Source organism: Talpa occidentalis, unplaced genomic scaffold, assembly GCF_014898055.3.
Source record: "Talpa occidentalis isolate TD23 unplaced genomic scaffold, MPIMG_talOcc4v2.1 talOcc4.9, whole genome shotgun sequence".
NCBI classification, from domain to species: domain Eukaryota; kingdom Metazoa; phylum Chordata; class Mammalia; order Eulipotyphla; family Talpidae; genus Talpa; species Talpa occidentalis.
The window spans coordinates 99,608,426-99,620,507 of record NW_023605305.1 but is presented as its reverse complement, the minus strand read 5'-3'; the positions used below and the strand labels follow the sequence as shown (position 1 = coordinate 99,620,507).

The following is a 12,082-nucleotide window of genomic DNA, read 5'->3' as shown; positions in this document are numbered from 1 at the left end:
TATAATTTTAAATTTAAAAGGGTGTAAATTATACCCTATAATAAGTGTGATGTAAAAATCATGCATGTAAATGCATAAGATTAAAAGAGAACATGAAAAGTGAAATCTAGAACTAGCAAATCTGAAGTAATTTAAAAACCTATTTCAGTCCTTCCATTACCTTTACAAAATGGTTAACAAGCAATTCTATCATATTGTTTATGTAATGGACACAAAATATAATTAAGAGTTAAGAGAAAATGCCTACCCATCCATAGAATTTGATCTTCACTGAAATCCTAATATCTAGGTACTCTGATCTACCCAAATTTTATCCTATCCTAACTTATAATTCTAAATTTAACATTTGCATGATTTCTAAACAAATTATTACTGCAATGATGTCCTATATCTCAAACAAAATTTTAATGAATGACATAATTAGTCATATCTTATTTCTAATACATTACACTGAGATGTGGATTAAATGTTAAGATATCTGATACCTCATTTGTTCAAGTTTTGGGGTGTGTGTGTGAATCTATCTTCATTGCCTGAAAAGAGATGACAGACTAAGGCAAGTACTTCTAAAACAGGGAGTCAATTTCCCCCCGCCCCCATTACAGGTCATTGGCAATGTCTATAGACATTGTCAAACATGGGGAGATTTTGTTACTGACATCCTGTGGGTAGAGACCAGAAATGCTGCTAAAAATCCTGCCTACAGTGTGCCAGACAGCACCCACCACAAAGAATTTTCTGTCCCCAAATGTCCTTAGTACCCAGATTGAGATACCCTGGGCTGGAGTGAGAAAAATACAAGCTTGACAGCAAAGAAAACCAACTTTCAGTTTTAATTTTATTGGTAAAATGATGACCTTGAGTTAGTCACTGAAATTCTGTCCCTCATTTTACTTCTTTGTAAGACGGAGGGAAATAACATTTATACTACCTCATGGGATGAATCTTAAAGCAAAAGGAAGACATCTAACAGTGCTTTGAGAAACTAAAATGTACCATATAAGCACTTGTAACACACATTTGAAAAATCTCTTCACGTTTATTGCTAAATGAAGGAAGGTAGCAACAATTACTAACTGGCCTATGAGTAATTATTTTGGACATTTTTAATTTGTGGTGTTTCACTGGCGCATATTAATGAAAACCATAACAAAATAATGACATCTTGCTGATACTTTGCAGATAAAATGATGTTTCCTCAGTAAATGTCTACTCCCATTCTGCGTCTTGAAACTGCTCCCATTGTCACTGGATCCTTGCCTTCAGCTACAAACATATCCACGGTGATGATCTGGCTCAAGCTATCATTTCCCATCCCCCCATTTTTTTTTTTTTTGCTTGTTACTGCCAATTTCTCAACTGCTTACTAACAAGTGGCATATAACCAAACCCTTCCACATCTTCATTGCCATTGTTCAGATTAACCTCAGCCTACCTAGGATATTCCGAAGAGAATGAAGAGAATGTCTAGAAGCAGTGTAGACAGGCATACTCAGTGCCTATATCTTGGTTTTAATACCATTCTCCAGTGAGTGGAACCACAAAATAGCTGGTTCTAGAACTGGGGCAGGAAATAAACAAGATGCACCAGGGACAACTTGGAGTGATATAAAGAAAGGAAATGATAATACACACACACTAAATGAAGGGGGAGAGGTATGTTGAAGAAACAAAGGTAATGACCAAAGCATTCCCCACAGACAACACAGGAATAATTTGAACAAGAAAATAAATTGGTCTCGTATTATAATCCAAAGCATAAAATAAATGCTAATGATGGATGCTGATATAAATAAATGGCTGAATAAATAATTGGGGATAATGGACACATAGACAAAACAGCAAAGCAGAAGTGTAATTAACTAATTAACATAACAGAGAGGAGGGCCTAACTACCTCACTCCTTAAGTGGGGACTGGAGCTTAGTGCTTCCATCCAAAGAGGAGGTAATTTTAATCTTTCTGTTTTCCATGTCTGTGAGCAAGCTTGGCTCACATGGGCTCTTCATACAGTTTTTTTGAAAGGATGAAAAGAAAGAAGAGAGGAAAGAGAGGGAAAAGGGATGTGGGGAGACAATGAATGAGGCTTTTAGGCTAATCCTAAAAGTCTAGTTTGAATTTATTTAAATTTTTCTTGTCTGTACCAGGACTGATTCTAGGGAATGGAATGAAACAAAATACAGGAATTTAAAAGGTTACAGACCTTTGAGTAGGGGATGGAGAAGACTATAACAACAAAAATCTCTGAGGGCCTCCCTGATGGCTCAAGGGGTTAAGTAATAGACTATGGGGCAGTCTGCAGCCTCTGCAGCAGGAGTTTGATCCCCAGCCAGCCAGGGAGCAACCCACATGGCGCAGCGACCTCTCCTGACTCTCCTGCTGCTCCTCTCAGCAGTGTATTTCAGTCAGTCTGCCTTTTCTGTTGAGTATGTTCATCCCCCCTCATCTCTGGTCTGTACCCCAGCTCTTGTATGCATAAATAAATCAATCTTAAAAAAAATCTTTTTATGATCCCTTATAAGTCACATTATTATTACCCCCATTTTACACATATGGAAAGGGACACATTTAATAATTTGAGTAAAATAAGTAATAAGGTACAAAACTGCGAAATAATAAGATACAAAACTGAAACTCAAACCAAGTTCAATTCTTTGCTCTTAGCCACTATGCAAAAACCTTTGGTAGAAGCAGAGAAAACCTGACAAAATAAACAAAATAGGTGAGCCTGTTTTTGAAGCAATCGATGTGATAACTGTTTAAGAAACCAGGTCTACTTGTAAGTATAAGCAGCACTTTGTACAAACTCAATATAGTCAGCACTTTAAAACACAATTCAGAAAGGTGTGCAGGGAGTCGGTGGAGGAAGGGTGAAGAGGGTAAGAAAACCATCCTTGGCGTTTGCATCATATAAATCAATACCTGCTTTGAGTTTTTGCTGATAACTGTAAAAGGCAGAGGATAGTCATAAGTTCTGTGATGAAAGTCAAATATATACAACATCCTGGAATTAAAACAGCATTTCAAAAAATCAATGTATGTGGCAAGGATTTTAAAAACCATTCAAATACAGTGCACCTTCATTTACAAATTATTCAAACATTTTCAAAGGTTCTCATAGAAAGGGAGAACCTTTTTCTCATAGAAAGGTTCTCATAGAAAGGTTCTCATAGAAAGGTTTCATAGAAAGGGAGAGACTTTTTCATAGTAAAATACTATCTAATACAACATTGAGGAACTCAAAATACTAGAGAGATAATTACCTTAACCAAGAACCACAGGCGTCTTCATTTTTAGGTGATTTTTTCAGGACTCCATTTCTCCGGGTCTAGGAGACGCAGTCAATGGAGCTGGCGGGGCGCTCAGGACCAAAGCTCAGGGCATTTCCTGTGCCCTGATTCTTGTATCCATTTCTTGAACTTCGACTCTTCCCAATCTATTGCTTTTTTAGTTCCGGAAACCAAATTTGCTACACTCTTTTGAGCTTGGTGTGAAATTGTGTTAGCTCAGAATCTGGTCTCAGGCCCCAAATGTCAAATCAGTTTCCAATCAATATTAGTAATTGCTGTCTGGGCTGCTCAGTTAAGACGGATTGTGAAGTTGCATCCTGGCTTAGTGGGAAAGAATCCCACTAAGGGTGAGTTAGCAAAGACGGCCATGAACATGAACGCTGAAGGGAGAATTATTGGGAAATATGCCATATTTGGCACCTCTATCCCTTGAGGCTTCCATTTCTACCATATTCTAACTAGGGCTGTGTTGTGCAACCAGGCTGGGCAGGTTCGTTGCCAGTTCTCACAGACAAAAAGGGAATTTTTGGAGACTTCGGTGGATTTTGCAGGCCTTTAATGCTGAAACTAGACGTAAACACTGGCAGAGACTGAAAGGCAGAACAGCAATTCTACTTTCCGGTCCCTGGTTAAGTGCCCACAGCCACACAACAGATACGCTGTTGCAAATGCAAGGCCCATCTGTTGTTTGTTGTGTGTCAGCAAGGTGGAAAACATCGCATTTCAAGGTTATGGGCTGTCTGTTTTTTGGAAGGTGAAAAATAGGAAAAATAGCCTGATTTTAACTTGTTTTTCTTACAGGCTCTATTTGCAGGATTCCCCTCACCTACACTAAAAACAGTAAATGAGTTAATCAACCTACTGTGCGCCCTAGAGAATTACTCTTCATGCAGACTCTAGGGTTCCCCTCATAGGTGTAAGGGAATCAAATTTGAGCACAATCCCTCCCAGGCTTGGGATACCATCTCTCTGTCCCATTTACTACTCTTGATGCAATAATCCTACTTAAAGATCTGCCAAGCCCATGTGTTTGAATTGGTTTGGGGGAACTTGCCTGGTTCTTGTTGCTCTTGCCCTGAATATATAGGTCGAAACGCTCCTGAAGGTAGCAGTTTAATCCATCACTCTCAGTCCATATTACTACAACTGTCTCCCAGCCACACTCCATTTTTTTATGCAGACATTTTTCATCCATCACTGAATTATTCTCACTGAGCCAAGAGGCAGCTCATAATCAGTTTTGATTGGACAACTCAAAGTGGATACAGAAAGAACAATCAAATCTGTTCACGGTGAGAAACCAAGTGATCTAGCTTTCACACACGAGGACCAAGAAATTTCAAGAAGTTGTGATTTGCTCTAATGATATTAAGTCGGTTCTCAGGAAAATTTAATTCTAGAACCAGAGCAAAGTCAGGATATCTAGAAGCATAGCCAGGACTGAACTCTGAGAAAATTGTGAAAAAGACTAAATTTTCAAATCACCTTCAGCATGCCCCCTTTTAGTTTCTTCACAATCCAGGCTACCTAAAGTTTCTCACCATAGTTCCTCCACTGCCAAAATGCTTTTTAGAAAATTTCTAACTTCTTCCAACTCCAAGCTTGGTAATTTATCTTTTTATTCCTTCAAAAGTTCTCAGCCTAGGGCCACCCCGGTGGCGCAGTGGCTTGAGCGCAGTGCTATGGAGCTGTCTGCAGCCTCTGCAGCATGGGGTTGATTCTCGGCTGGCCAGGGAGATACCCACATGGCGCAGCAGACCTCTCCAGTCTTGCCCACTGCTCCCCTCAGCAGTGCTTTCTGTCCGTCTGCCTCTTCTGCTCCCCGCTCTGTCTCTGGTGATTCCTCTCACCCTCCCATGCCTCTGATCTGTATCCCAACTCTTGTATAAATAAAAATAAAATCTTTAAAAAAAAAAAGTTCTCAGCCTGTACTTTGCTATGATTTAAGAAATGCAGACTGTCTGATTAGAAACTAAGTTTCTAGAGAAAATGCCCATTGGGTTCTTCCAATGAGGCAATGAAATAAACTGAAGCTTATAAATTTTCATATAGCAACACAGGAGAGATTGTTACTGCTTCCTTGAGCCTTACATGAAATGGGTATGAAACCATTAAATAGCAAAGTCTCAGCTAGGTGGCACTGTGTTTTAAGTAAATAATTTGTAAATTAAAAATTAAAAATAAATTTTAAGTCTGCTGGGAAGTTTGCTACATAAGAAATGGCAATTTTTCAAACTAGACCACACCATAAAAACATGGGGTTTTTATAGGCACATGTTTACAATTTGGTAAATTAAAATACAGATGCCCAGCCTTGAATTTCAGACAAACAATATTTTTGGTATGCCCTATGCAATATTTGGGACATGCTTATATTAAAGAATTATTCATTCACTATCTGAAATTCAAAGTTAACTGGGCATCTTGTATTTTACTGGTTGCTGTAGATTGACCTCAACTTTATTTATATCTGGCACAGCATGAGGCATGCACACATTTTCCTGTTTCACCCCCACATTAAGATGTCCAGTCCCTTGCTATCCATCTCCCAAGTTTCTCTACAAATTTCCAGAATGCCCTTCAAGGTGTCAGTTGCTCTTTCACAGTCTGCCATATCTCCTCTCCTTCCCCTACACCCCTGGCTTCCTCCCTCCCCTTCTCTGTTCACCATAAAAATAATCAGGCTGTCATATAATCAAAGCATTTATTTAAGAATCATGATTTCAAGGGGCAGTCCCAAGTAGTGTTGCACCAGAACGAGGGATGAGGGGTGATTTAAATAATCCGACAGGGAAATGGTCTGAGGTTAGGTCATTTGTGGTAAATCTTCTGGACTCTTTTTTTTTTTTGAAGATTTATTTTTTCTGGGCCTCCCCTGGTGGCGCAGCGTTGAGCACTGGGCTGCGAAGCTGCTGGCAGCCTCTGCAGCGCAGGTTCTATCCCCAGCCAACGGTGAGGGTCCCACATGGCGCGCAGATCTCCTGCTGTGCCCGCCATTACCCTCAGCAGTGTATGTCAGTCTGCCTATTCTGTTCCCCACTCTGGCTCTGGTGAATTCTCTCACCCTCCTGCGCTTCTGACTGTACCCAGTGCTTGTATAAATAAATAAATTAATCTTTAAAAAAAAGATTTATTTATGCATACAAAATCTGAGGTGTAGGCCAGAGGTGTTGGGGGGTGAGAGAATTCACCAGAGACTGAGTGGGGAGCAGAATAGACAGATCTACTGAAATACACTGCTGAAGGGAGCTGCGGGCGAGACAGGAAAGGTCTGCTGCACCATATGCGGGCCACCTCCCTGGCCGGGGATTGAACTCATGCCTCAGTGACTGGCGATAGCTTGATATCGCTGAGACTTGAACCCCTGTGCCACCAAGGAGGTCCAATTTTTGAATTCTTAAGTCCGTTTGTCTGTCTCTGATTGATGGACAAAACAGGTCAGACACAAAGCTGCACTGTGAAGTTCTGCTGTTACAATCAGCAAGGAACTCGTTTTTTCATAGTTACCAAATGGCTGAGTCACACTGTTTAATTTGCACCAAAATGTCTCAACATGGCAGCTTAGAGACAAGATAGAATCTGACTCAAAACTGGTTCCACACCTCTTTTTCCAAGATAGTTTGGCCACAGCATCAAGACAATAATACTCTCCTGCCTGGTACTCCTGCCAGGTACCATGGCATCTTCTGGGTACCACTCTGCTCCTTGGGTAGGTCTGACTCCACTAGGAATCTCCAGCTTCCTCATACTTGCTGAGTAAGTACCACCACGCCTATGAACCCCACATATTTTCCAGGTACCACTATAACCTCTTTTAAGGTGCCTCAGCCACCAGGGACTGTGATCTTATTCACTAGACTTCATTACTTCTCCAGGAATTGCCAGCTCAATCCAGGTACTTTGCCACATAAGCCAAAGCACTGCAGCTACTGTGTTATCTGTAAAAACAAAAATACTCTCCAGACAGAAAGATTAATACTTTCTCATGTGAACTCTATAATTTTCATTTGTGTCCCAATACTTTAAGTAAACATATTTTAAACTTTTTACTTATGGTTCCCTCTTTCGTATTGTCAACACAGACAAAATTGCCCATACTCCATGACTGGATTGATAGGGACTGAATTTTGTGTGATACCAACCCCCGCCCCCAACCCATTCTCAGAAACCTTTCCTCCCTCTGAAGGGGGCATTTGTTGCTGGGTAAAGCATGTCTCTTTATTATTCCTTCCTACAGAATGTATTTTCTCTCCGGAAGTTCCATAATCTTCCAGAACTGACCCCAACAGGCAAATATTTAATCTTTTATTATATTTAATCTTTACACAACCCAGCAAGAAAGCTATTATTTTTCCTGTTTTACAGGATGGAATCTAAGTTCACTACTAACTTACAAGGGAGAGAAATAAGCCTCATCATTGCTATTCTCTTCATTGACTTTTACACTGTCTTGAGAACCTATCAGGGTCTTTTCTGTCTTTAGACTTGCTGCTTTCAGTGTCCACAACAACAGCTGTTCCCCAGGCTGATTCCATCTCATGCAGTTTTAGTTCAAATGTCACCTCTCAGAGATACTTTCCCTGACCAGCCTTTCTACAGCAGAAACGCCACAGCCCAAGAATCCTTTTATGCTGTATGGCTCTTATAAATATGCAAAGTAATTGATTTGTTTATTATTACCTGTCTTCCCCACTAGAATTTAAGTTCCAAGAAAAATAGAAATTTGAATCTTCCTTATTCTAGGAGCAAAATAAATATTCATTGGAAAAAATAAATGGATATAAAGCCCAAGCCCATAATTAAAGCTGGGGATAATTATGAAATTCCATTCTTCCTAGCTATTGAGAACAGCAAAAATATCTATCCAAAAATGAAGGCAAAATAAAGGGATTTCAAAGGCAAGTATTACCTTAGGAAATTCCACATCAGCAAACCCACAATTCACAAATAGTAAAGATGTTCTCGGGTGGAAGAGAAACGTTCCTAGAGAATGTCTAGACCAGTAGAAGGTAATGAGTAACACTAAAAATGGTAAATATAAGATTAAATATCAATATTATTTTTTAAAAAATTTCTTAGAAAAGAACAAATAACAGATGGGACACATACAAAATGAGCAAGATGGTAAGCTTAAGTCCAGCCATATTAGTAATTACAATACACCTAATTAGATTAAAAACCACTCTGTTTAAAAGACGGTGATTGCCAGACTGCAAAGGAAAAAAAAAAAAAGACTCAACTAAATGATATTGATAGGGAGCTATTTTAAGTATAAGAACACAGCTACATTGAAAGTAAAAGGACAAGAAATTATATGCTGTGCAAACACTAAATTTAATAAATCCAGGTATCCACATTGATATTTCACTCAGTAGATACACTTTATGGTTCACAAATGAGTACTAACAGAGATAAAGTGAGAATTGGGTCTTCCTGGTGACGCAAAGGGTTAAGACACAACCCCTGAAGCTATCCGCAGCCACTGCAGCACAAATTCCATCCCCGGCCAGCAAACCTATCCTGACTTGCCCGCTACTCCCTCAGCATAGTACTTCGGTCAGTCCTTCTGTTCTGCTCCCCACTCTGTCTCTGGTGAATCCTCTTACCCCCCAACACCTTTGGCCTGTACCCCAGTTCTTATATGCATAAATAAATAAATATTTTTTTAAAGTGAGAATTCATAATAATAAAAGTGTCAATTTATTAGGTGGATATAATGACCCTAAATATATTTAAGCAGTGCTTGGAAAAAATGGGGGGATAAGGAGGAAAAACACTAGGTAAGTCTGCAGTAACACTTGGAGATTTTCACACATTTCTCTCAGTAATTGACAGATGAATTGGTTAAAAAAAATTAGTAGGATGTAGAAGAATAGACTACTTCTAACTATCTTAACCTGTTTGACATTTATAACGCACAATGTTCAACTCTAGAAAATATTTTGCTTTCAAGTGTACTTGAAAAATTCATCAAACCAGACTATCTGCAGGGCCATAAAAATAGAATAAATTTAAGAGATTGAGATCACATAGAGTATGTTCCTTAAATATATATTGTATATGTGTTAAGTGTAGATTTAACCAGGATTAAGACTTTGACAAATACAAAAAAGTGATAGAGGGCTCTATTGGAAAGATACATATAAAGATATGATTTACATAAAATACTATGAACATACATGCTGAAAATACTAATAGCGTAAGATATCACTCTGAGAAACCCCAACATTGTTACCAAGGAGATGAGAAAGAATCATCAAAGGAAACTGAAACGTGGCCAATGAGGTAGTTGGAAAACTAAGACACTGGAAATTTGGTGACAGTGTATTTAGGAGGGAAGATGATCAAACTTCAGTTTCTTCTTTTTTTTTTAAGATTTATTTATTTATTTATACAAGAGCCGGGGTACAGTCAGAAGTGTGGGAGGGTGAGAGAATTCACCAGAGCCAGAGCAGGGAACAGAACAGGCAGACTGGCTGAAATACACTGCTGAGGGGAGCAGTGGGCACGACAGGAGAGGTCTGTGTGCCATGTGGGAACTTCGCTGGCGGCCGGGGATTGAACCGGCGCTGCAGAGGCTGTGGGCAGCTTTGCAGCTCAGTGCTCAACCACTGCGCCACCAGGGGAGGCCCTGGTTTCTTCTTATAGGTCAAATAAGATGAGAACTTGACCTTTGAACATGCAAGTCAACTGGAGACCTGGAAAAGATGAGCTGTGTTGGAATGATGGGGGTGAAAGCCTGGCTATCGTGAATTCAAGAGAAAATGGAGAGGGAGTAAAACTATGTAGAGACAATTATTCTGAAAAGGGTTGTTCTAAGAGAAGAAAACACAATAGGGTTGCAGCTGAAGGGCTGGGTGGGAGAAATTGGATCAAGAGAGTAATATTTAAGTTGGAAGTAATTGTAAGATGGAATGTTTTTGAGTACTAATGAGGAAAATTTTATTAGAGTACAGTTACTATGAACTCAGACATAAAATGATAGAATTGGTTGAAGCTATATCTTTGAATGGGCACAGGATAATGGGATCTAGCACAAAGGGGAAGTTGGTCTTACCTCAGAGCATAGGCAATTCCTCAATGGTAACGCGAGGAATAGAAAGTGCACAGATGCACCAAGCACTTGGGGAATGCTCTTCTGATTGCTTCAACAGGAAGGCGAGGAAGGCATTGGAGAAAAGATGTTTGCGGAGGAAAGAGGAGGTATGAAATAGTTAGATGGGAGAAAGAGGAAATGAATGCAGCAGGAGCTATTGTAGATGGCATTACTGTTGAGCAGCATTAATAACCCCATTTGAAAAACTATAGTAAAGTTATGCGAAACTGTCATGATAGTTGCTGCTTTTCTCCAGACATTTTCACCTGAACAGGTACAAGCATAAACCCAACAGGTATTTACATTGAACTGAATTGGGATTTTGCCCAAAAACAAACAAGATGAAAGTATATGCAAGGAAGTGATTATAATCATTGACAATGGAATTGAAAGAAGAAGGAGGGAAGACATGAATAAGTAAAACTCTGGTAGAATCAATGGAATTTAACCCTGAAAGGTGTTGAAATAGGGATTATGAGTGGGCACATGAGCTAAGAGATGGTGTAGAGAGACTATTATTGGATTTAATATTATGGAGGAATTTCCACACTATTATCAGTGGGAGTTAAATCTGAGATGATTTAGAGGGTGAAAAAATTGCTGGAGGAGAGCAGTTAATGAAACGAAATGTTAGGGGTTTCAAAAAAATAACCTAAGTGAACATTGAAATAACCACTATTTTGACAGGAGTAGTGTTGGAGAAAGTGGCAGTAAGCCGGGATCTAACATCTTCATGGAATAAGGGGGTGTTGTTTGGCAAATGAGTTGGTAGATGGGCTGTACGTGGTGTAATCTGTTGATTTAGAAAGGAAAGAGAAGGATCCAGAAGACAACAATAAGAACTACAGTAACTCCTATCTCATCTCTAGTACCTGATGTACTATAAATGCAAGAGGCAAAACAGCCACCCCATAAGAGACTCAAAGGACACATATTGACCTCAGAGACTAATCTGGTTTTAAACTTGTTCTTAATGACAGAAAAATCCTGGTCGCTAGAAATAGCCCATGAGAGAATGGCAGTCGCTAAATTTGCTTTTCTGGCTGCTGAAGTGTCTGCTCTATCTTGACACTTCCTTCGATGCCATAAGAAAGTGTTACTGTGCATCTCTGGCAGTCTCAACCAACTCCAAACTGCTGACAACTTTGAAGATCTGACACCTATTGATGACAAAATTAGTTTCCATGTGATAACAGAGGTTCTCCTCTCTCTCTCTCTCTCTCTCTCTCTCTCTCTCTCTCCCCCCTCCCTCCCAATCCCCCATCTCTTACCTTTCTCTTGTCTTCCTTCTTCCGCTCCCTGTTTTTTCAGCTGGAGGATAAATGAAGGTATGATGGGGTAGCTCAAAACAATTTTGGCTACTGTTAGAAGCAGAAAGCAAGAAAACTATAATGCCAGAAATTCCTAAATATTGAACTGAAGTATGCAATTTGTCAATATTCTGAAACAGACTAAGTGGGATGTGATGAATCCCAAAAGCCACTGGAGAGTGTTCTGAAAGGTGAGCGTTCTAAAACCTCTGAGCTGAGAAACTGTCAGGCCACTATATTAAAAAAGAAAAACTACCAATGGCCAGATGCCCATCTCTCTCATAACTCTACACGTACCTTTTTTTTTTTTAAGTTGGTTTTTCAGCAGAGGGAAACTGTTGTTAGGGGTTAATTTACTAGATCATTAGACTACAGTCAGAAGTCAAT

General features: G+C 39.5%; 1 protein-coding gene across 1 annotated transcript in view; it reads right to left on the bottom strand.

The window, feature by feature from the left end:
• LOC119235894 (uncharacterized) overlaps positions 1 to 3,404 on the bottom strand; it is a 71,817-nt gene extending 68,413 nt beyond the window's left edge. Inside the window, exon 1 of the mRNA XM_054691852.1 lies at positions 3,263 to 3,404. The gene's annotated coding sequence lies outside the window, so the exon portion shown is untranslated. The remainder of the gene's footprint in view (positions 1 to 3,262) is intronic.
• Between the last annotated feature and the right edge of the window lie 8,678 nt (positions 3,405 to 12,082).